The sequence below is a fragment of the Phaenicophaeus curvirostris genome (genome assembly GCF_032191515.1).
Source record: "Phaenicophaeus curvirostris isolate KB17595 chromosome W unlocalized genomic scaffold, BPBGC_Pcur_1.0 scaffold_34, whole genome shotgun sequence".
In the NCBI taxonomy this organism is placed as follows: Eukaryota; Metazoa; Chordata; class Aves; order Cuculiformes; family Cuculidae; genus Phaenicophaeus; species Phaenicophaeus curvirostris.
In genome coordinates, this window is record NW_027206663.1 from 2,431,626 (window position 1) to 2,454,558 (window position 22,933).

General features: G+C 45.8%; 1 pseudogene; it reads left to right on the top strand.

Moving 5' to 3' along the window:
• Window positions 1–16,679: 16,679 nt before the first annotated feature.
• LOC138733788 (uncharacterized) lies at window positions 16,680–17,606 on the top strand (annotated as a pseudogene).
• The last annotated feature ends 5,327 nt before the right edge of the window (window positions 17,607–22,933 follow it).

Below are 22,933 nucleotides of genomic sequence, written 5' to 3' on the forward strand. Positions count from 1 at the left end.
CCTCGACAGCCTGGGCCAGAGCCTCCCAAAAGACACGTGCAGATGGGGGTCTGATTTAGAACCTCAAGGAGGTGAAGGGACTCAAACTTTGCACCCAGCTTTAAGTGTCTTGATTGGAATACTGAACAAAGGGGAGCCAATATAATTCGATTTGAGTGTGGGAGGAATAAATTAATTCCAGAAATTTGTGATGTTTGGGAGAAGGATTGGGAAAAGACTGCTGAAAGGTGCAAAAAGTGCTTTAATTGGAAATTATTAAAAGGGAAAACAGGCTTAAAGAGACGGACCACTAGAAGGACAATTAACCCATCGGAACTATAACCTCTGACTCTGCGGTCAGTCCTGCAGGCAAAAATTCTCTGCCACCAAGAAGACTGTTGCCTTGGCTGTTAGCTGCAACCTAACAGGCCAAGAGATGGGTGGAGAGATGAGGTGCTGAGCGTTTACGCTCCTCCTTACAGTGATCAGTGGTTTGAGAGTTGAAACAAATTCAGGTCAGAAGGTCACCGAATCCCTGATATACCACACTCATTACGAATGTAAAGGAACAAGAAGTGGGAAAGAGTAGACAGGGGAAACAACTGGGTATAAATTGACGGCAGGGGATCAGACCCCGGTACAAAGAAATGGAAGTACTGTTCCACTCTTTCTACGAAAAACTGAAAACAGGGGCCAAGTCTGAAATCCCAACGGTTGCCCAGAACTTATTAACTTTGCGGAAAATATTGCAAAGGCATTTAGTGTTACCAATTGCTATGTTTGTGGACGGACAAACATGGGGGAACAATGACCATGGGAATGCCAAGAAATAGATCTCTTTGGGAAAGATCAGTGGCTCTGAAAAGATGTAGCCAGTGGAAATTATCATTGGGTGGTTTTGCTGGCAACATCTTAAAAGGAAACTTAAATGGTTGGGATAAGTGGGGGTCAGAGATTGCGAATAGAGAAGCAGAACTGGGCCCTGAGCCTTCCCAAAGAGACTGGGTGGGAAGTCTCTGAAGGGTTATATTGGATCTGTGGAAACATGGCCTATAGTGAATAACCAAAGGATGGAATGGGACTTGTCTTTTTCGATGACAATGGCCATTTTCTGAATCAGTTAGCCCTGGATTATATGTTGGCAATCGAAGGGGGAGTATGTGGAAAATTCAATCTCACTAATTGTTGTTTAAATTTAGTGGATTGTTCATGTTCTAGTTCAGACATGGGATGAGTTCTTCTCAGGAAGAAGAATTCGATTAATGCCTGGCTCCGAGCCTGGTGTGAGGAGAGGGGCTTTGGCTTCTTTGATCATGGGGTGGCTCACGCACCCCCAGGCTTTGCTGCTAAGGATGGGACACGTGTGTCTCCTAGGGGAGCAAAAGCCCTTGCTAAAAACCTAGCTAAGCTCATAAATCGAGCTTTAAACTAGATGTGAAGGAGGAGGGGGTTGAGACCAGGCTAGACAGGAGCGAGCCTGGACGTGGGGCACCGGTGATTCGGAGAGGGTGTGCTGGTGTGGACCACCAGTACATCACCACACAAAAAGTGGGGGAGAACACACCTGGGGGTGCTAAGGGAGATACGGGCACTCTGGTGCTAGCTACTCCAGTTACCAGGTGTGGGAATGAAACGATGAGACGGACTCCAGATAGATGTAAAAGCAGAGACCTTTATTATTGGAACTTACAGGTTTATATACCTTTGCTCATCTGTCCACATGCTTCTCATAGTAACCTGATTGGCCCAGGCCTATTGTCCACGCACTCGCAATCAGCAGCAGCAACATTTGGTTGGTTAACCTCCAAAACCTCATACGCTGCCCCTAAATGATTTGCATCCCTCTGCTCCACCCTGATTTGCATCTCTGATGTTCACCTCTTTGTTCAGCTTCCTGCTCTTACAAGCCAAGGTCAGTTCAAGGACCCCAAGTCAAAAGTATCCAACAGGTCTACCTTGCTATCACTGATTCCTACATATCCCCCTTTTTTAACTCCAAAAAATCAAAGCTCTCTTGACAGTTGTTTCTAACATTTTCCAACAACATTGCATAATACATGGTATAACTAACAACAATACAAACATTAACAACATGAATCCTGTTTTAGTCACTTGCTGTAGCCATCCAGTAATGCCTATGAGGCGCATTCTAAAGGGGTCACTAGGTGTCACCATAGAAAGGCAAAAATGTGTTTGGCCGGTCTGGTTTGCCCATGTTACCCACATATTTTGTTGCGGATCAATTCAAGTTATTATCCCATCCCCAACATTAAACAACAGTACGATTCCCAATATTATGAGTTGGAATGATTGTCTTCCTCTTGAAGTCTTGATGCCTTGTCTTGTGGGAGGCTTTCTCGCTAAGGGCGGGAAACATGGGTCTCCTAGGGAGGCTAAAGCCCTTGCTAGAAACCTAGCCAAGCTCATAAATCGAGCTTTAAACTAGATGTGAAGGGGGAGGGGGTTGAGCCCAGGCTAGACAGGAACGAGCCTGGATGTGGGGAATTGGTGATTGGGAGAGGGTGCGCGGGTGAGGACCACCAGTACCTCACCGCACAGAAAGTGGGGGAGAACACACCTCGGGGTGCTAAGGGAGATGCAGGCACTCTGGTGTCAACTACTCCAGTTACCAGGCAGTTGGGAACGAACCCTGTTCCCTCTAGGAGGGCTGAAGGCTCGGCAGCTCAGCTGAAGTGCATTTACACCAATGCACGCAGCATGGGAAATAAGAAGGAAGAGCTGGAAGCTGTCATAGGGCAAGGGGCCTATGATGTCGTTGCCATCACGGAAACGTGGTGGGACGACTCATATAACTGGAGTGCAGCTATGGTGGGGTACAAACTCTTCAGGCAAGATAGGAAGGGTAGGAGAGGAGGCCGGGTAGCCCTCTTTGTAAGGGAGGACTTGGACACTGTTGAGATGGATTGTGGTGATGAGGAGATTGAGTGCCTGTGGGTCAAAATCAGAGGAGCCCACCAGAAGGTAGATTTTGTGATGGGAGTCTGTTACAGACCACCCAGCCAAGGAGAAGCAGCTGATGAGCTCTTCTATAAACAGCTGCGGTCAATCTCTAGATCGATGCCTCTCGTTCTGGTGGGAGACTTCAATCTGCCTGATATCTGCTGGGTGTACAACACAGCAGAAAGGAAGCAGTCTAGGAGGTTCCTGGAGTGCGTGGGAGACAACTTCCTCGCACAGCTGGTGAATGTACCAACAAGGGAGGGTGCCCTCCTAGACCTGCGGTTGGTGAACAGAGAAGGCCTTGTAGGGGATGTGGCGGTAGGTGGACGCCTAGGACTAAGTGACCATGAGATGATAAAATTTTGTGTTCTAGGTGAAGTGAAGAGGGTGGTTAGCAAGACGATAGCATTAAATTTCCAGAGGGCAGACTTTGATCTCTTCAGAAGGCTGGTTGGCGAAGTCTCATGGGAGACAGTACTCAAGGGCAAGGGAGCCCAGGAGGGCTGGGAGCTCTTCAAAAGGGTGGTCCTAGCAGCTCAGGAGAAAGCCATCCCCGTGGTCCGGAAAAAAAGCCGGCAGGGGAGAAAGCCAGCTTGGTTGAATAGAGAGATCTTGAGGGATATCAAGAAGAAGAGAAATGTTTATGGCCTCTGGAAGAAGGGACAGGCCTCTTGGGTGGACTACAGGAGGGAAGTGAGATTGTGTAGGGAAAAAATCAGAAGGGCTAAGGCTCAGCTAGAAATTGGATTGGCCAAGTCAGTGAAAGATAACAAAAAATCTTTCTACAAATATATAAATAATAAAAGGCGGACTAGGGAGACCATACAGTCCCTATTGGACACAGAAGGAACAACAGTAACAGGGGATGAGGAAAAGGCTGAGGTACTTAATGCCTTCTTTGCCTCAGTCTTTAGTCGTAAGGAGGGTCGTTCCGTCTGTGTACTAACCCAGGAGCTAGAGGAGCATAATGAGGCTCCCGTGATCCAAGAGGAGGTGGTCAGAGCCTTGCTAGCCCAACTGGACATCCACAAGTCTATGGGGCCGGACGGGATTCACCCTAGGGTACTGAAGGAGCTGGCGGATGTGCGGGCCAAACCCCTTTCCATCATCTTCCAACAGTCCTGGAAGACTGGGGAAGTCCCACTGGACTGGAGGCTGGCTGATGTTGTGTCCATCTACAAAAAGGGCCGCAGGGAGGACCCAGGAAACTGCAGGCCTGTCAGTCTGACCTCAGTGCCAGGGAAAGTCATGGAGCAGGTGATCTTGAGTGCTATCATGAAGCACATGCAAGAGAACTGGGTGATCAGGCCCAGTCAACATGGGTTCACAAAAGGCAGGTCTTGCCAGACTAACCTGATCGCCTTCTATGTCAAAGTCACTCGGCTGCTGGATGAGGGAAAGGCTGTGGATGTGGTCTTCCTGGACTTCAGCAAAGCCTTTGACACAGTTTCTCACAGCATTCTGCTTGAGAAACTGTCAGCCTCTGGCCTGGACAGGCGCACACTCTCCTGGGTGGGAAACTGGTTGGATGGCCGGGCCCAGAGAGTGGTGGTAAATGGTGTGAAATCCAGCTGGAGGCCAGTGACAAGTGGGGTTCCCCAGGGCTCAGTGCTGGGTCCAGCCCTGTTCAATGTCTTCATCAATGATCTGGATGAAGGCATCAAGTGCACCCTTAGCAAGTTTGCGGACGACACTAAGCTGGGTGGAAGTGTCGATCTGCTGCAAGGGTAGGGAGGCTCTGCAAAGGGATCTGAACAGGCTGGACCGCTGGGCTGAGTCCAATGGCATGAGGTTTAACAAGGCCAAATGCCGGATCCTGCACTTGGGGCACAACAACCCTATGCAGTGCTACAGACTAGGAGAAGTCTGTCTAGAAAGCTGCCTGGAGGAGAGGGACCTGGGTGTGTTGGTTGACACCCGACTGAATATGAGCCAGCAGTGTGCCCAGGTGGCCAAGAAGGCCAATGGCATCTTGGCTTGTATCAGAAACGGCGTGACCAGCAGGTCCAGGGAGGTTATCCTCCCTCTGTACTCGGCACTGGTGAGACTGCTCCTCGAATACTGTGTTCATTTCTGGGCCCCTCACCACAAGAAGGATGTTGAGGCTCTGGAGAGAGTCCAGAGAAGAGCAACAAAGCTGGTGAAGGGGCTGGAGAACAGGCCTTATGAGGAACGGCTGAGAGAGCTGGGGTTGTTTAGCCTGGAGAAGAGGAGGCTGAGGGGAGACCTCATTGCTCTCTACAACTACCTGAAAGGAGGTTGTAGAGAGGAGGGTGCTGGCCTCTTCTCCCAAGTGACAGGGGACAGGACAAGAGGGAATGGCCTCAAGCTCCGCCAGGGGAGGTTTAGGCTAGACGTGAGGAAAAAATTCTTTACAGAAAGGGTCATTGGGCACTGGAACAGGCTGCCCAGGGAGGTGGTTGAGTCGCCTTCCCTGGAGGCGTTTAAGGCACGGGTGGATGAGGTGCTGAGGGATATGGTTTAGTGTTTGATGGGAACGGTTGGACTCGGTGATCCGGTGGGTCTCTTCCAACCTGGTTATTCTGTGATTCTGTGATTCTGTGATTCTGTATGGACGGACCGCTCGTGCTGGTATCCATCGTGGTCCAGTATCTGTTAGAACACAAGCGTACCCACGTCCCCATACCAACAATTCAAATGGTCCTTTCCAAATATGATCTATCAAGTCTCGTATCTGTACTGGTGGTCGTTGATTACTTTCCAGAGACATGTGTACAGGTTTTCCAAAGGGTACCTCAACTCTGGGTTTATCAAACGGTCCTAAATTTAAATGATTAATGACATATAAGGCTTTATATAGTTGTTCCTGAGGAGTACAACCTTGGTTCCCTCTCTTTAGTTTGTTAAGGTACATCTTGAGAGTTTGGTGGGAACGTTCTATTATTGCTTGACCTGTAGGGTTGTGCGGAATGCCTGTGATATGATTAATGCCCCACGTATTAAAAAATGATTGTGTTGATTTGCTGACATAGGCTGAACCATTGTCTGTTTTGATGGTTTGGGGAACTCCCATGGCTGCAAAGGCAGCACGAATATGGGCTTGTACATGGCGACCTTTTTCGCCTGCATGTGCGGTTGCCCACATCATAGCTGAGTATGTGTCAATGGAGACGTGAACATATTTCAGTCTCCCAAACATTGTTACATGTGTCACATCTGTTTGCCATAGTTCTTGTGCTTGAATACCTCGAGGGTTTGTTGCAGAATGAGAGTGAGATTGAAAAGGTTGACAATCTGCACAGGACTGGACAATTTGTTTTGCTGCTTCATGAGTTAAATTAAATTGTTTGCGTAAAGCCTTAGCTGACTGGTGGAAAAAATCATGAGAGAGTTTTGCTTGCTCAATTGAATTGGGCAGCGGTGTAGTTGTGGTTATTCCAATTACATTTGCTAATTTATCTGCTCTCATGTTTCCTTCTGCAACAAATCCTGGCAGTGAGGTATGACTGCGAGTATGTAAAATACAATAAACATGTTTCCTACAGCTCAACAAAAGCCACAAATGTTTTAACAACAAAACCAATGATTCAGATAACACGTTTCAGATACGCTCTTTCCATTCGTCAAACTAAACCAACAACAGAAATAGAATCTGATACCACATTAAGTGGTATCTGTTGCCACGTTTCAAAAGCTAAAATGACGGCTGCTAATTCTGCCAGTTGTGGTGATCCTTCAGTTGTAGTCATTTTTTCATGCCAGGCGTTATCACTATACCAAGTAACCACTGCCCGGCCTGTTTTCCCTGAACCATCTGTAAAGACAGTTAAGCCTTGGACTGGCTGGTCTTGATACAATGGTTTTTCGAGAATCTCTATTTGTTGACAAAACGTAAATAATTTATGAGAGGGTAAATGGTTATTTACTTGTCCGGTAAAGTCTTCTAGCGATGCCTGTAATTCAAAGCTGTTTTGAATGCTCCATTGCAAATAATCTGTTGTTATTGGCAAATATATTGTTGCTGGGCTTTGTCCACTGAGTTCCATAAGTCGAGTTCGCCCCTTTTTTATTAAAAGAGCAAACGTTTCTATGCGAGTGACTAAAGTTTTGTGTGGTTGGTGTGGTAAAAAGATCCATTCAATTATTCGAAGAGGGTCCGATTGATGTTGATCCCACTGACCAATAATGGCTATTGGTTGTGAGGGTTGATTACATAAATAGATGTTAAATGGTAAATTAGGGTCGTATCGATAAACTTGTCGCTGGGAGATAAGTTGTTCAATTTGTTCAATTGCTTTGTGCGCTTCGGCTGTCAGCTCTCGTGGTGCTGTAAGTTCTGTAGATCCTGTTAATAATTCAAATAAAGGTTGCATTAACTCATTTGAAATTCCTGCTGTAGTACGTATCCAGTTGATGTTCCCGACAAGTTGCTGAACATCATTTAGAGTCTTGACGTTTTTGTTCAGCTGAACTTGCTGTGGTTGGACAGAATGGTCAAAAATAATGTTTCCGAGATATTTCCAGGGTGCCATTGTTTGGATTTTTTCTGGTGCAATTTGCAATCCTCGGTTTTGCAAAAAGGCTCTAAGGTCATGCATACTGGCCATGAGTGTTTCTGTCTCTTGCCCTGCAATGAGGATGTCATCCATGTAATGGTAACATATTAATTGCGGATATTTTTGTCGAAAAGGTTGCAGAGCTAGTGCCACGTATGCTTGACAGATGGTTGGAGAGTTTTTCGTTCCTTGTGGCAGTACAGTCCATTGATAACGACGCTGTGGTTGACTTTTATTGATTGTTGGGATAGAAAATGCAAATCTTTTACTATCCTTTGGATGTAATGGAATAGTGAAAAAACAGTCCTTTAAATCAATAATAATAATGTCCCATTGTTTCGGTATCATTGTCGGTGATGGAAGACCAGGCTGAAGCGGTTCCATATCTTCCAAAATATTGTTGATTGCTCGGAGGTTGTGTAAGAGCCTCCACTTGCCTGATTTCTTTTTGATTACAAACACAGGTGTGTTCCAAGGGCTGGTTGAAGGGATAATGTGTCCCTGTTCTTCTTGTTCTGCTATCAACTGTTCTAGGGCGGCTAATTTTTCTGTCGATAGGGGCCATTGGTCCATCCATACAGGTTGTTCTGTTTTCCACGTTAAGTTTGAACAAAAGAAAATTAGAAGTCCTTTACGGAGTCACCGTTCATTGCCGTATCCAGGGAAGAGCTGGGCGAGGACGGTCTGCAGTGTTTTGTTCACTTGCACGGTGTAGTTCTTGCCGAGCGGCAGCAGCCCCGGGGCGGCGGCGGCTGCGGAGGATCCGGCGCCGCCCACCCGCAGGCCCGGCCTGCACCCCGAGCCGGAGCCAGCTCTGCAGCAGAGGCGCTTGGCCAGTCGAGGTTTTGCAAGGCTGCCGCTTCACAAAATGTCCCCCACTCTTGTTGCCACAGTAACTTTTGAGTGGGAGTCAGGATCATTGTAGCGAGCTGTTTATAGTCAAAAGGTGTAATTACATTGCCTAACAACACATTCTCCAAAAGGGATTGAGCATAGGGAGTGGTGAGTCCCCACGTGGTAACAGTTTTCCTCAGCTCCTTTATCACGTCCCAGTTAAAAGGAGGCCACTCATTGGGTGCATTCTGGCGTACGATAACTGGGAATGCAGAGGGAAGAGCATGGCCATCTGCTAATGCATCATGCTTTATCTTCTCCCAGTTACGGGCAGGATTTTTGGGTGTCGACTCTGAGTCATCTAAGGGGTTAAAATTAGGGGGCGGGAGCACAGGCGATGCCCTCGGTGTCTGGGTGTCTGTTGGATTAGATCAATTAAGGATTGTTCTGCCTCTGATAGGCCGTTAGAGTTGGAATCTTGGAGCCTTTTCGGGTCCCAAGCAGCAATTGTGTCCGTAACTAAACTTTTAACTAAACTTAAGTTTACTAACTAAAGTTGTCATTATAGAGGTAGCATTAGGATCACCACGGGAAGCCGCCTCCCAGATTAAATTGCCCGCTTCTGTCCATGTTTTTGGTCGGAATACTAGGGCACCATCTGAGGGGGCTCCATTGTTGCGAAGCCATTTCAGCAAAATGCGTAAATTAGTCTCATCATATTTGATTCCTCTCTTTTGAAGGAATTGGAGCAGTAACTTAACTATTGCCTCTTGCTCTGTTGATGCACCCTGCCCCATGATTACTCAGCTCCTCACCTGTCATCTTGACGGTGATGCCCGGGAATGTGTGAGGAGTCAGTCGGTCCTGCCGATGATCCTGTCGGAGCTGAGATTCCCACCGGACGCTGATCGCGTTGAAATACCCTATCAAATCGGGGTCACCATTTTGCGGGAATGAAACGACGAGACGGACTCCAGAAAGATGTGAAAGCAGAGACCTTTATTCTTGGAACTTACAGGTTTATATACCTTTGCTCATCTGTCCACGCGCTTCTCATAGCAACCTGATTGGCCCAGGCCTATTGTCCACGCACTCGCAATCAGCAGCAGCAACATTTGGTTGGTTAACCTCCAAAACCCCACACGCTGCCCCATCCAACAGGTCTACCTTGCTATCACTGATTCCTACAACCAGGCAATTGGGAATGAACTCTGTTCCCTCTAGGAGGGCTGAAGGCTCGGCAGCTCAGCTGAAGTGCATTTACACCAATGCACGCAGCATGGGGAATAAGAAGGAAGAGCTGGAAGCTGTCGTAGGGCAAGGAGCCTATGATGACGTTGCCATCACAGAAACGTGGTGGGATGACTCATATAACTGGAGTGCAGCTATGGTGGGGTACAAACTCTTCAGGCAAGATAGGAAGGGTAGGAGAGGAGGCCGGGTAGCCCTCTTTGTAAGGGAGGACTTGGACACTGTTGAGATGGATTGTGGTGATGAGGAGATTGAGTGCCTGTGGGTTAAAATCAGAGGAGCCCACAAGAAGGTAGATTTTGTGATGGGAGTCTGTTACAGACCACCCAGCCAAGGAGAAGCAGCTGATGAGCTCTTCTATAAACAGCTGGGGTTAATCTCTAGGTAGATGCCTCTTGTTCTTGGGGGAGACTTCAATCTTCCAGATACCTGCTGGAAGTACAATAGAGCAGAAAGGAAGCAGTCCAGGAGGTTCCTGGAGTGCGTGGGAGACAACTTCCTTGCACAGCTGGTGAATGAACCAAGAAGGGAGGGTGCCCTCCTGGACCTGCTGTTTGTGAACAGAGAAGGCCTTGTGGGGGATGTGGCAGTAGGTGGACGCCTAGGACTAAGTGACCATGAGATGATAAAATTTTGTGTTCTAGGTGAAGTGAAGAGGGTGGTTAGCAAGACGATAGCATTAAATTTCCAGAGGGCAGACTTTGATCTCTTCAGAAGGCTGGTTGGCGAAGTCTCATGGGAGACAGTCCTTAAGGGCAAGGGAGCCCAGGAGGGCTGGGAGCTCTTCAAAAAGGAAATCCTAGCAGCTCAGGAGAAAGCCATCCCCATGTTCCGGAAGAAAAGCCGGCATGGGAGAAAACCAGCTTGGTTGAACAGAGAGATCTTGAGTGATATCAAGAAGAAGAGAAATGTTTATGGGCTCTGGAAGAGGGGACAGGCCTCTTGGGTGGACTACAGGAGGGAAGTGAGATTGTATAGAGAAAAAATCAGGAGGGCTAAGTCTCAACTAGAAATCAGATTGGCAAAGTCTGTGAAAGATAACAAAAAATCCTTCTATCAATATATAAATAATAAAAGGCGGACTAGGGAGAACATACAGTCCCTATTGGACGCAGAAGGAACAACAGTGACAGGGGATGAGGAAAAGGCTGAGGTACTTAATGCCTTCTTTGCCTCAGTCTTTAATTGTAAAGGAAGTTGTTCCGTCTGTGTACAAACCCAGGAGCTAGAGGAGCAAAATGAGGCTCCCGTGATCCAAGAGGAGGTGGTCAGAGCCTTGCTAGCCCAACTGGACATCCACAAGTCTATGGGGCCGGATGGGATTCATCCAAGGGTATTGAAGGAGCTGGCGGATGTGCTGGCTAAACCCCTTTCCATCATCTTCCAACAGTCCTGGAAGACTGGGGAAGTCCCACTGGACTGGAGGCTGGCTGATGTTGTGCCCATCTACAAAAAGGGCCGCAGGGAGGACCCAGGGAACTACAGGCCTGTCAGTCTGACCTCAGTGCCGGGGAAAGTCATGGAACAGGTGATCTTGAGTGCTATCATGAAGCACATGCAAGAGAACCGGGTGATCAGGCCCAGTCAACATGGGTTCACAAAAGGCAGGTCTTGCCAAACAAACCTGATCTCCTTCTATGACGGAGTGACTCGGCTGCTGGATGAGGGAAAGGCTGTGGATGTGGTCTTCCTGGACTTCAGAAAAGCCTTTGACACAGTTTCTCACAGCATTCTGCTTGAGAAACTGTCAGCCTCTGGCCTGGACAGGCGCACACCCTCCTGGGTGGAAAACTGGTTGGATGGCCGGGCCCAGAGAGTGGTGGTAAATGGTGTGAAATCCAGCTGGAGGCCAGTGACAAGTGGGGTTCCCCAGGGCTCAGTGCTGGGTCCAGCCCTGTTCAGTGTCTTTGTCAATGACCTGGATGAAGGCATTGAGTGCACCCTTAGCAAGTTTGCAGACGACACTAAGCTGGGTGGAAGTGTCGATCTGCTGCAAGGGTAGGGAGGCTCTGCAAAGGGATCTGAACAGGCTGGACCGCTGGGCTGAGTCCAATGACGTGAGGTTTAACAAGGCCAAATGCCGGGTCCTGCACTTGGGGCACAACAACCCTATGCAGTGCTGCAGATGAGGAGAAGTCTGTCTAGAAAGCTGCCTGGAGGAGAGGGACCTGGGGGTGTTGGCTGACAGCCGACTGAACATGAGCCAGCAGTGTGCCCAGGTGGCCAAGAAGGCCAATGGCATCTTGGCTTGTATCAGAAACGACGTGACCAGCAGGTCCAGGGAGGTTATTCTCCCTCTGTACTCGGCACTGGTGAGACCGCTCCTCAAATACTGTGTTCACTTCTGGGTCCCTCACCACAAGAAGGATGTTGAGGCTCTGGAGCGAGTCCAGAGAAGAGCAACGAAGCTGGTGAAGGGGCTGGAGAACAGGCCTTATGAGGAACGGCTGAGAGAGTTGGGGTTGTTTAGCCTGGAGAAGAGGAGGCTGAGGGGAGACCTCATTGCTCTCTACAACTACCTGAAAGGAGGTTGTGGAGAGCAGGGAGCTGGCTTCTTCTCCCAAGTGACAGGGGACAGGACAAGAGGGAATGGCCTCAAGCTCCGCCAGGGGAGGTTTAGGCTGGACATTAGGAAAAAATTTTTCACAGAAAGGGTCATTGGGCACTGGAGCAGGCTGCCCAGGGATGTGGTTGATTCACCTTCCCTGGAGGTGTTTAAGGCACGGGTGGACGAGGTGCTAAGGGACATGGTTTAGTGTTTGATAGGAATGGTTGGACTCGATGATCCGGTGGGTCTCTTCCAACCTGGTTATTCTATGATTCTATGAGTTAGAAAAATGTTGGAAAGAAAAGTGGTGGAATTAAAAATTCAGACATGGGATGGGTTAGATTTAGTGGATTGTTATATTTTCAAGCCAAATATTAGATCAAATATTAGAGGAGGGTCAAGCGGGGTGGAGATCCAAATGTATTGGTCCTGATCGCTGTACCTGAGTTTAGGACAAATGCTTAAGTCATGGGGTGGCATGTCTTCTTTCTTTGGTGGTTCCAGCTTGTCTGTGGTGCTGGGTTCAGCAGAGGGGCAGTTTTGCAGTAGCGGGTGCTGTGTGCCCTACCCCCCCACCTTCCTCAGCCTACCGGATCCCTCTCGCAAGACACATGCAAGACCACCCCAACACGTGCTGATGGAGGTCAGATGAGCAATTACTTTTGCACCAAAAAGAAATGTATAAAAGAGGAGGGGAGCCTGGACCGGGTGGGCCTCTGGCTAGACACAGCCCTGCCTCAGTCACGCGCCCAGCGCTGTATACCTTGCTTTGCTGACTTTATTCCACAATAAAAGACTCTCGTAATTTTAGTTTCCAGAGTGTGTTTATAACACCATTGACTCTGAAATAATGATCACACTTTAGGAAATTCCATTTCTTGCTGGAAAAAAATTTAAATGGCAGTCTAAAAGCTATCTACATGCCCAAAGAAATACAACCCCAAATTTCTCTATTCTGGTATCTGTAATTTAGCAGTGAAATCACAGAAATTTCATTCTTGCCATAATGCATTTAGAGCAAATATGGAAAATAAGCATATTTGTCGCAGTTTGAATCCAGTAATTTGAAAAATAGTTGTAAGTTACTTGGCCTACGGAAAAAAATGTTCAGTTTATTAGCAAACATTTAAATTCTAACAAAATGCTGATTTCTCATTTGTTTATAATAATATCTTTCCTCTGTGTTTAACATGGGGAAGGTGTAGGGTTGGTTTTTTTTTTGTTCTTTGACTTGCCAGCACATGCCTAGTAAAAAAAAAAAATTAATAATCCCTTTAATAGTTTTTCTTTATAAATAGAAATGATATAAATAGAAATAAATAATATACATTCTGTCTGACTCCAAGCTGTCCAGGATCAGAGATTAACAAAGCATTGATGAAAAGCAGCAATGAAGTGGTGTAGGAGCCCAGGAAGAGAACTGGGACCCTGGCAGCCTTATCAGACTTTAATTCTTTGAGACAAAAGGACTGATTACAGGAAGAGGATGTGCCCCCAGGGAGTACTTAGCAGCCAGAGATAAGGACAAAAGGTGAGGCTATCTTGGTCTTACCTGTCTCAAACACCCCTAAACCGCTAAACAATTCTCCTTTGGGCAGCAGAACTCTTGCAGCTATAAAAGGGGAAGGATATACCAGCATTGGGGAGCTTCAGGTGGGATGCTGCTACGAACTGACACCCACCCCAACCCCCATCAGCTGGATCAACGTTGGAACCAAGACTGCTGTACTTTATCTCTTTTTCCCTCTCTTTTTCTCTTTTTGGATTAGCGCATGGCCTCCTCTCTTTTCCTCCTTTTTGATTAACACACAGCCTATCATAGTATTCTGTTTGGAGCCACATATTTTTACCTGTGTAATTAAGTAGTGTGGGCATGGCACATATTAGCACTAAATTGTTTCGTGTTTATGGGCCTTCGGTGTTTTTCCACTGCATCTCTAACCATGGGGGAATTAACAGGCTTTAGTCTCCTCTCCCCTTTCGGTAATGAAAGATTTTAATTGGCGTCAGCAGTGACAGGATGCCCCCAGCATTAGAATGTCCTTGGAATACTGACTTTCTACCCAATAAACGTGGGTGAGGAGAGCCAGGAAGAGACATCTCAGAAATAAGCCAGGAGAGATCTAAGCAGTAGCAATCTATGGCTGCCCGGGAAATGCTGGTGCTTGACTGCTCCCCTGTAGTTGAAAAGTTAAATGAGTACAATGCATGCCCCTCTCCACTGGAAATGACTTGGGCCCATAATAACTGGCATGACCCAAAAGCTGTGGCAGAAAGAATCACATTTCTTGCCAAAAATAAAAACTCATGGTCAGGAAAAGGAAAGGCTATGATGTGCTCTGTGCTAGGAACAGCACTAATGGCAATCAGAATAGGCATCTGACTAAATATGCAGAGCAAGAAACAATCAAATAATTGCAAGATATAGTAAAGGTCCTACAGGACCATGGAACATAGCACCATGCAAAAACTCCACGTGGCTTTGTTGGGTGCATTAGGCCAAGAGAGGGCCTTGCAGTCTGAATTAGAAGAAAGGGAACAAGCATTCTCCTATCAAATGGATTTAGATTCTGTCCCAGATCGTGAACTGGGATTCTCAAGTTGGCACAACCGGCCAAGAAAAAAGGTCTCCGACCCTTCTATCGTGGCGTATTAACACACACACACGGACTCTGCTTTCATTTCAAGCTAAGACCAAGTTTATTGTTACAAGCTCATCTTCCTACCTTAGTGAAATGTCAGCAACAGTCCTGCAAGTCCTTCATAAAAATTTACACAGCAGTTTTTCTCCTTCCAAGCTCCTCGTGACCACTGTTATTGTTTTCATGCCTTCTTGAAAAATATTTTACCCTGAGAAGGTGATGATGACCCCTGATTAAGTCTGAAACTATCGATAATGGTCGAGGCAGGGGTGCTCCACAAACCACCACCCACATGGTGCCATATTCGGCTACTGAATCAGCAAAGATCCAGGAAAAATACACCAGGTTATCTCAAGAAACTGAGATGGAGTACATATGGAGAATGTCACTGACTGATGGCGATCGAATCGCGCTATCAGAAGACCAATCACAAGGGTACTGGTGTCCAGGAACTTATCTAGTCACAGATGACCCAAGAGATCCATGGTCACTAGCCCAGTGAGCAGCATTTTGGGCAGGAAGTTTAGACCCCTTGGAAAGGAGATGTTATACCCCTGAGCAAACCAATATAAGCTGCTATGTAGAATGCAGTGTCTGTACTAATATATAATCTAATCTTGGGAACTAACGAACGGTTAAGTCCTCTCCTTCTGTGACATTTGAAGAACAGAACAATGGGAAAAGGCATTGAAGACTGCAGAAGACCAGTACTGGCCAGTACTTCAGGAGCCAAAAAAGATAGAGGCCAAGATAACCCTTAGTTTGAACCTTATATGGAAACTTCAAAGGGGGCCAGATGCCAATGAAATAGGGCAGGGAGCTGCTTTGCAGACCTCAGACTCAGTAAAGGACTGTGGGGAGCATGCACAAGGGGAAGGACACCGATTATAATTAGTATTGGGAAATGTGATTAATATGCATGATTTTTGTGAAAAATATAATACATACGTATAAGTCCAATGTATAAAAAACTGTTTCTCATAACCATCAGCATACACGCTAGGCAGATCAAATCCCCCGTGTATCTGGCACCATATTAAAGAATGCCTGCTTCTCAAGACCCCAATTGGTGTTAAGGAGTTTCTTTCCCAATTTTGGTGACAGAGGGACCCAGTGTGTATTGAAACTCTGACCTTTAATCACTTGACTGAAAGTTTACAAAACGTGATTTTCCTCCAGCTAATGTATAACAGGTGCTTAGTTCCCCAACAACCCTATCCAATGGTGCTGATTGCTAACCCTGATAGGATGACACCGTGTTGGTGACTGGCTTTCTCAAGTGAATTTGAGTTGATTTTTACAGTTGCTGTTGATATTGTTTTTGAGATTGTTTTGGTTTAGAGTCCCTGGATGGGGAAAAGATGACAGGAAAACAAGAGAATAGAGATTTTTCAGTTAGTTAAGGATAGAGATACATTTTTTGCATTCTTGGCTAAATATGGTGCTCGACCCTCTCCTATTGGGGAAGACTGGGCTCGAGAGAATTGGAAAGATTTGCAGAGTATAATGGACTGAATTTCTTTATTGCGGAATGAGGCTAAGGTTACGTTCTTTCTACCAAGACAAAATAGGGCAATAGTCTGCGCTGTTTTGGGTGCCAGCTTGGTTGCAGCCATTAACGACCGTCTTAGGCAGTGTAGTGATGAAGAAAAAAATCATAGAATCCTTAGAAAACCTGGTACACTGTCACCAAAGGACAATTTCCAGTCAGGAAAAGGAATTAGAGACCTTAGAAAGCTTGGTGCACTGTCACCAAATGACAATTTCCAATCTGGAAAAAGAACTGGAGAAAAAGGAAAAATAATTAAAGGAAAAAGAAAACCATTCATTAAGACTTGTTCTTGAAGTAAATTGTATTATCAGTACCACTAATCCACAGAACACTAGTTCACAGGATATAGTTTCATCGGGATCTGAGGAAAAAAAGTTATCCATCAAATTAGCCTGATGTATCCACAGAAGGAATTGGAAGAAATAAGAAAACTTGATAAAAATCCCCCTCATTTAAGACCCTTAATCAAAACTGAATATTCTTGTCTTAATGAGGAAGACACAGACCCCGATATGACCATCCAGGAAATGCCCTATTCTTCCACTGAACTGGCAAAGTTGAAAAAGGAGTATGGGCATCTTATCAAAGAATCTGAAACAGAATATGTGTGGCGTGTATCTTTAACTGGGGGTGATCAAATTCAATTGAGTGAAAAGGAGGCTGAGGGTTATTGGGGCCACAGCGTTTTCTTAACAACAGGTGATCGCCGGGCCCCATGGTCCTTAACTCAGCGTGCTGCTTACTGGGCTGGGGAGTTAAACCCTCTGGATAGGGGAGACCCCTTGGCAATAACAGGCACAGCTGACCAATTACTAGAAAGTGTACACAAAGCTGCTTGCCTGCAAATGATACATGAGAGAAAATTCATTCCTGGATGTGAATCACCAGCGATGTTGCCCACTAACCCTGAAATTATGACTCCCTTGATAAGGTGACTACCCGAATCACTTAAATCCATGGGGATAAGTCTCCAGAGAACCATAGCGTCAATGGGTCCTGTGGAGAGGTTGGAGGGTTTTATGCGCAGAGGTGACAATAACAGAAATGCAGGCAGTACCAGCACAGACTCTTACACTAATTCCTCTGACTTTTCAACACCAGATGCACTAGGTAACAGACCTTATCCTAGATCTAAAGTCTGGACATGGGGAGAGGTAGCACAAGTAAGAGTTCAAAATGCACTCCCCCATCCCAGTAAAACTGCAGATGTTGCTGAAGAACAGTCACAATCTAAACCCATTTTGGTTGGAGTTAATTGGTGGCATTTAGGGCGTAAAAAAGGAATTCCTAAGGATTTAATGGATGGTTTACCTGGTGGATAATACCATCATTTTAACTCTTTTTGCCTGAAAAGGGTAAGTTTTATTTTTTATTTTTGCAGGAGAACCCCGTGGGACATAGAAAATTTTTATAGAAGAAACATAAATAAAAATTGAAAGCTTAAATCTGAAAATGGCTTACAAAATTTTGACTGGGTTGTTCATGCTTTGCTGTATTACACCTCCTATGGAAAGATTCAGGTGGGGTGCAGAAAAGTAGAACTTGGTTTTCAACTAGAAAAGGTCTCTTTTATTACAGTTGTTAGCAATTTTTTAGATTTCAATACGACATCCAAAATTCATCCTGGCATTTGAAAAGAAATATGTCCTACTAAGAACTGGAAATATATTAGGCAAAATATGTTTACTTTGTGTTGCCGCCAGAAATTTACTGGCAACAATACTTCCTTGAACCCGAGTGACGTTAATGTAGAAGTTACCAAATCTTGTAAGAAAGAACAAGGTGATTGCTGGCTCAATTTCACTATGGTTCTCTGTGGTGTGCGCCAATTAATGGCTGAATCCCTCGTTGAGCCAGCAAACAGCTATGGTATTGGATCACATGACCTTATTCAACCATGTAGAATCCAAAATTTAGACTGTTGGTTAAAAAATAATACCAGACATGGGGGGAATTAATAATAGAAGTTTTAACACCTACGGTTCCTCCCAAATCAACACTTCGACCAATGATTTATGAGGTTGAACCATTTGTAGTTGGTAACACCGGCCAACAACAAATGTTATTTAAACCAGAATGGTCTCTCAAAAGGTTTGAATTGTTGATGCAAAATAATGTTTCAGAAATTCAACCTGCCTGTTCTCCCTTCTTACACACCTCTTATGAGGGATGGACCACCTGGCTACGTAGATCTTCTTGAAGACAAATATCGAGAGACCTGACTCGTGTTTTGGGAACTGGATTGGGGGTTCTGAACAGAATTGATTCAGAGGTATTATTAAACAAATTGGCTGCTACAACTTTTGATTCGGCAAAAATACAACAGCCTTTACAATCTTCCCTTTCGGCTTTGGGAATGCATCAGTGGCTGCTGTCCAACGTATTACCAAAATGGGAAAAGGTGAATGTAAAAGATCATGAACTAATTCTAGACACATTCGGTGTAGCCCAAAGTAATATCTCTTTGGCTCTCAGTTGCATCCAGGCTCAATTGTGGATGCAATCAGTGGCCGCAACAATTATTAGAGAAGGTGAAGAAGGTATTTTTCCTACAGAAATCTGAAAAATAATTTGGGATAATGCTAATGATTTTGAAAAGAACCTCCAATCTTGGTGGAAGTTAGTAAATTTTACCTATGATCCTATTAAGAACACTGTCACAGCTTACGTGTTAACCATTCACAGCGCTTCAGTATCTTTGATTTATCCTGTTTTCACAGAATCACAGAATAACCAGGTTGGAAGAGACCCACCGGATCATCGAGTCCAACCGTTCCCATCAAACACTAAACCATATCCCTCAGCACCTCATCCACCCGTGCCTTAAACACCTCCAGGGAAGGCGACTCAACCACCTCCCTGGGCAGCCTGTTCCAGTGCCCAATGACCCTTTCCGTAAAGAATTTTTTCCTAACATCTAGCCTAAACCTCCCCTGGCGGAGCTTGAGGCCATTCCCTCTTGTCCTGTCCCCTGTCACTTGGGAGAAGAGGCCTGCACCCTCCTCTCTACAACCTCCTTTCAGGTAGTTGTAGAGAGCAATGAGGTCTCCCCTCAGCCTCCTCTTCTCCAGGCTAAACAACCCCAGCTCTCTCAGCCGTTCCTCATAAGGCCTGTTCTCCAGCCCCTTCACCAGCTTTGTTGCTCTTCTCTGGACTCTCTCCAGAGCCTCAACATCCTTCTTATGGTGAGGGGCCCAGAACTGAACACAGTATTCGAGGAGCGGTCTCACCAGTGCCGAGTACAGAGGGAGGATAACCTCCCTGGACCTGCTGGTCACACCGTTTCTGATACAAGCCAAGATGCCATTGGCCTTCTTGGCCACCTGGGCACACTGCTGGCTCATATTCAGTCGGGTGTCAACCAACACCCCCAGGTCCCTCTCCTCCAGGCAGCTTTCTAGACAGACTTCTCCTAGTCTGTAGCACTGCATAGGGTTGTTGTGCCCCAAGTGCAGGACCCGGCATTTGGCCTTGTTAAACCTCATGCCATTGGACTCAGCCCAGCGGTCCAGCCTGTTCAGATCCCTTTGCAGAGCCTCCCGACCCTCCAGCAGATCGACACTTCCACCCAGCTTAGTGTCGTCCGCAAACTTGCTCAGGGTGCACTCGATGCCTTCATCCAGGTCATTGATGAAGACATTGAACAGGGCTGGACCCAGCACTGAGCCCTGGGGAACCCCACTTGTCACTGGCCTCCAGCTGGATTTAACACCATTTCCCACCACTCTCTGGGCCCGGCCATCCAACCAGTTTTCCACCCAGGAGAGTGTGCGCCTGTCCAGGCCGGAGGCTGACAGTTTCTCAAGCAGAATGCTGTGAGAAACTGTGTCAAAGGCTTTGCTGAAGTCCAGGAAGACCACATCCACAGCCTTTCCCTCATCCAGCAGCCGAGTGACTTTGACATAGAAGGCGATCAGGTTAGTTTGGCAAGACCTGCCTTTCGTGAACCCGTGTTGACTTGGCATGATCACCCGGTTCTCTTGCATGTGCTTCATGATAGCACTCAAGATCACCTGTTCCATGACTTTCCCTGGCACTGAGGTCAGACTGACAGGCCTGTAGTTTCCTGGGTCCTCCCTTCTTGTAGATGGGCACAACATCAGCCAGCCTCCAGTCCAGTGGGACTTCCCCAGTCTTCCAGGACTGTTGGAAGATGATGGAAAGGGGTTTGGCCAGCACACCCGCCAGCTCCTTCAATACCCTTGGGTGAATCCCATCCGGCCCCATAGACTTGTAGCTGTCCAGTCAGGCTAGCAAGGCTCTGACCACCTCCTCTTGGATCATGGGAGCCTCATTATGCTCCTCTTTCGCATTAGGCTTGAATCACAATGAGACTATACTCTATCCTTTCGAGCACAGAGCATGGGCCCAAAAGGTGAATGATAAATGGCAAACAGTAGACCTGGAATCCTGCATTGTGCAGGAACAAATAGGATTTATTTGTGAAAGTAACACCATCAGAACACAAGATTTTTGCCTAGACACTGACCAAAAGGTTTGCCATTCTGAAGTTCGTCCTGAGGTTGACCCTAAAACTGTAATAATTTACATTGGCAAAGGTTGTATATGCTTAGAGAACTGCTTGTAATAATATAACAGTAGAGAATGTAATAGCTTATACCAATAATCACACGAATTTTTGTGTTTGTAATTTTACTGAAATCACCGGATGTGGCTTTTCCTACTCAGCTCCAGTCACTTCCCACCAAATTCTAAAATCTAACCTCACATTGATTCATGAGTTAATGCCCATACCTACTGGAATGAATGTAACTCAAACAAAGGAATTATTACAGCATCGAGATTATATCCAAATATTAGAGGAGATTAAGAAAAATGGACAAAAAACTCTGATAATAATTCACCATAGTGTGGACAAATTACAGCAAATTGTGAAAAGAGTGACAAGGGATGGAGAACATAATTGGTGGGATACGCTTTTCGGGTGGTCGCCTACTGCTACGGGCATCCTGAACAAGCTGTGTCACCCTAGTGTCGTTCTCCTGATTCTGTCCCTAATCAGTATCACTCTGTCCATGATATTGTATGGAACGGTTGGACTCGATGATCCGGTGGGTCTCTTCCAACCTGGTTATTCTGTGATTCTGTGATTCTGTGATTCTGTATATTCTTAATTGACGAATGATAAAGCAAATGAGACTTTTGTCATCTACATTCAACACACAAAAGTCCTTGAGTGTTACACAAAGGTCCTTGAGTGTCATATCCAACATAGACATCCCAAAATTTATCGATGTTGAATGGGTTGTGAAGCAAAAAGTAATGTAAAAATCTTTCCTCCCTTCCCCCCCCCCGCTCCTCTTTCTCCCCCACACCGTGGGATCACCTCCATCAAAGACTGAAACAGTGGAATGCCTTCTGGACCGGAACTCCCAGAGACGCCGGACATCTGTGGACCTGTGGTGGTAGCTATAAACCCCTTTTCCTTCCCTCTTCTCCCCATCTCTTTCCTTGTTTTCTGTCTCTTCCTATCGTAAGTCGCTTCATGAGCACAATTAATAAAGCGCCAGTTCAGATTGAAATTTGACTCCCTTGACTCATTGAATTATTTGCACTCTGAAATCATAAATGTAACGAAGCATCATGTGTCCACTTATGAGTGGACCGTGACACCAGGAGCTGATTATAATAGACACACCTGTTCCAGGAAAAGTGATGAATATGTATGCTTTGACTGTATACAGCCTTTGTGAATTGTACTGGAAGTTGCACACACATTAGGTAGAGCTATCCCCTGTATGCCTGTTGTTGCATTAAAGGATACCTTTTTTAATAATCAATTTGGCATTGATTATTGTGTCTGGCTTTTCATGGCATCAGATTCATTCACATTTAGAACTAGTGATAATGAGAAACCAGATTCAGTGGAAATTTACTGACAAATTGTGCTGTATACCTACCTTGAAATAATTAACCAAAACCCTGACATGAGTTATGGAAGTCTTTGTATATAGGAACTGAAGCAGGAAGGAGTGCTGGTTTCGCTGATTGTTCAGGTACAAGAATCAGATGAAACCAGACAGATTGAGGAACATTTCCACATTTGTGAGCCAAGATGAAGTGAGCATGCGCAAGAAGGAAGAGATCAGCTAGTGGACACTATGAGGAAGATGATGGATTGCCCCTCTGATGGAGGCAGAGACCCCCGAAGTGACTGCAGTATGAACTTTAAGACGCTACATGGTGGCAGAGACCACGAAATCATGAACTGATACATGGGTGGAACTATTACAATGACTGTGGGGGAAGGGTTGAATCAGGAAATCAAATGAATATGTATAATTTTATAGTATAAAAGCTTGTGATTTTTAGATAACCGTTGGGAACCCTTATGGTGGAGAATCCCCAGGGTGACCTCAGCACTGCAATAAAAGATACCTGCTTAACAGTAATGATTGTCATGCTGTTGAGTTAATCTCCGTTTCACTAGACAGACCAGGGAGTATGCATTGCCCTCCCTGGTTTGACAGCTGAGGGATTCAAATTCACAGTAATTAGCTTAAATCTTACAATTATATTGGGAAACTACTTGAAAAATCTTAATCATACCAAAGGAAACATTGCCTAGGGAGAAGTTGATTTTCCTTTTCTTGAGCAGAAAGACATAGAAACATTGAGAAATAATGAG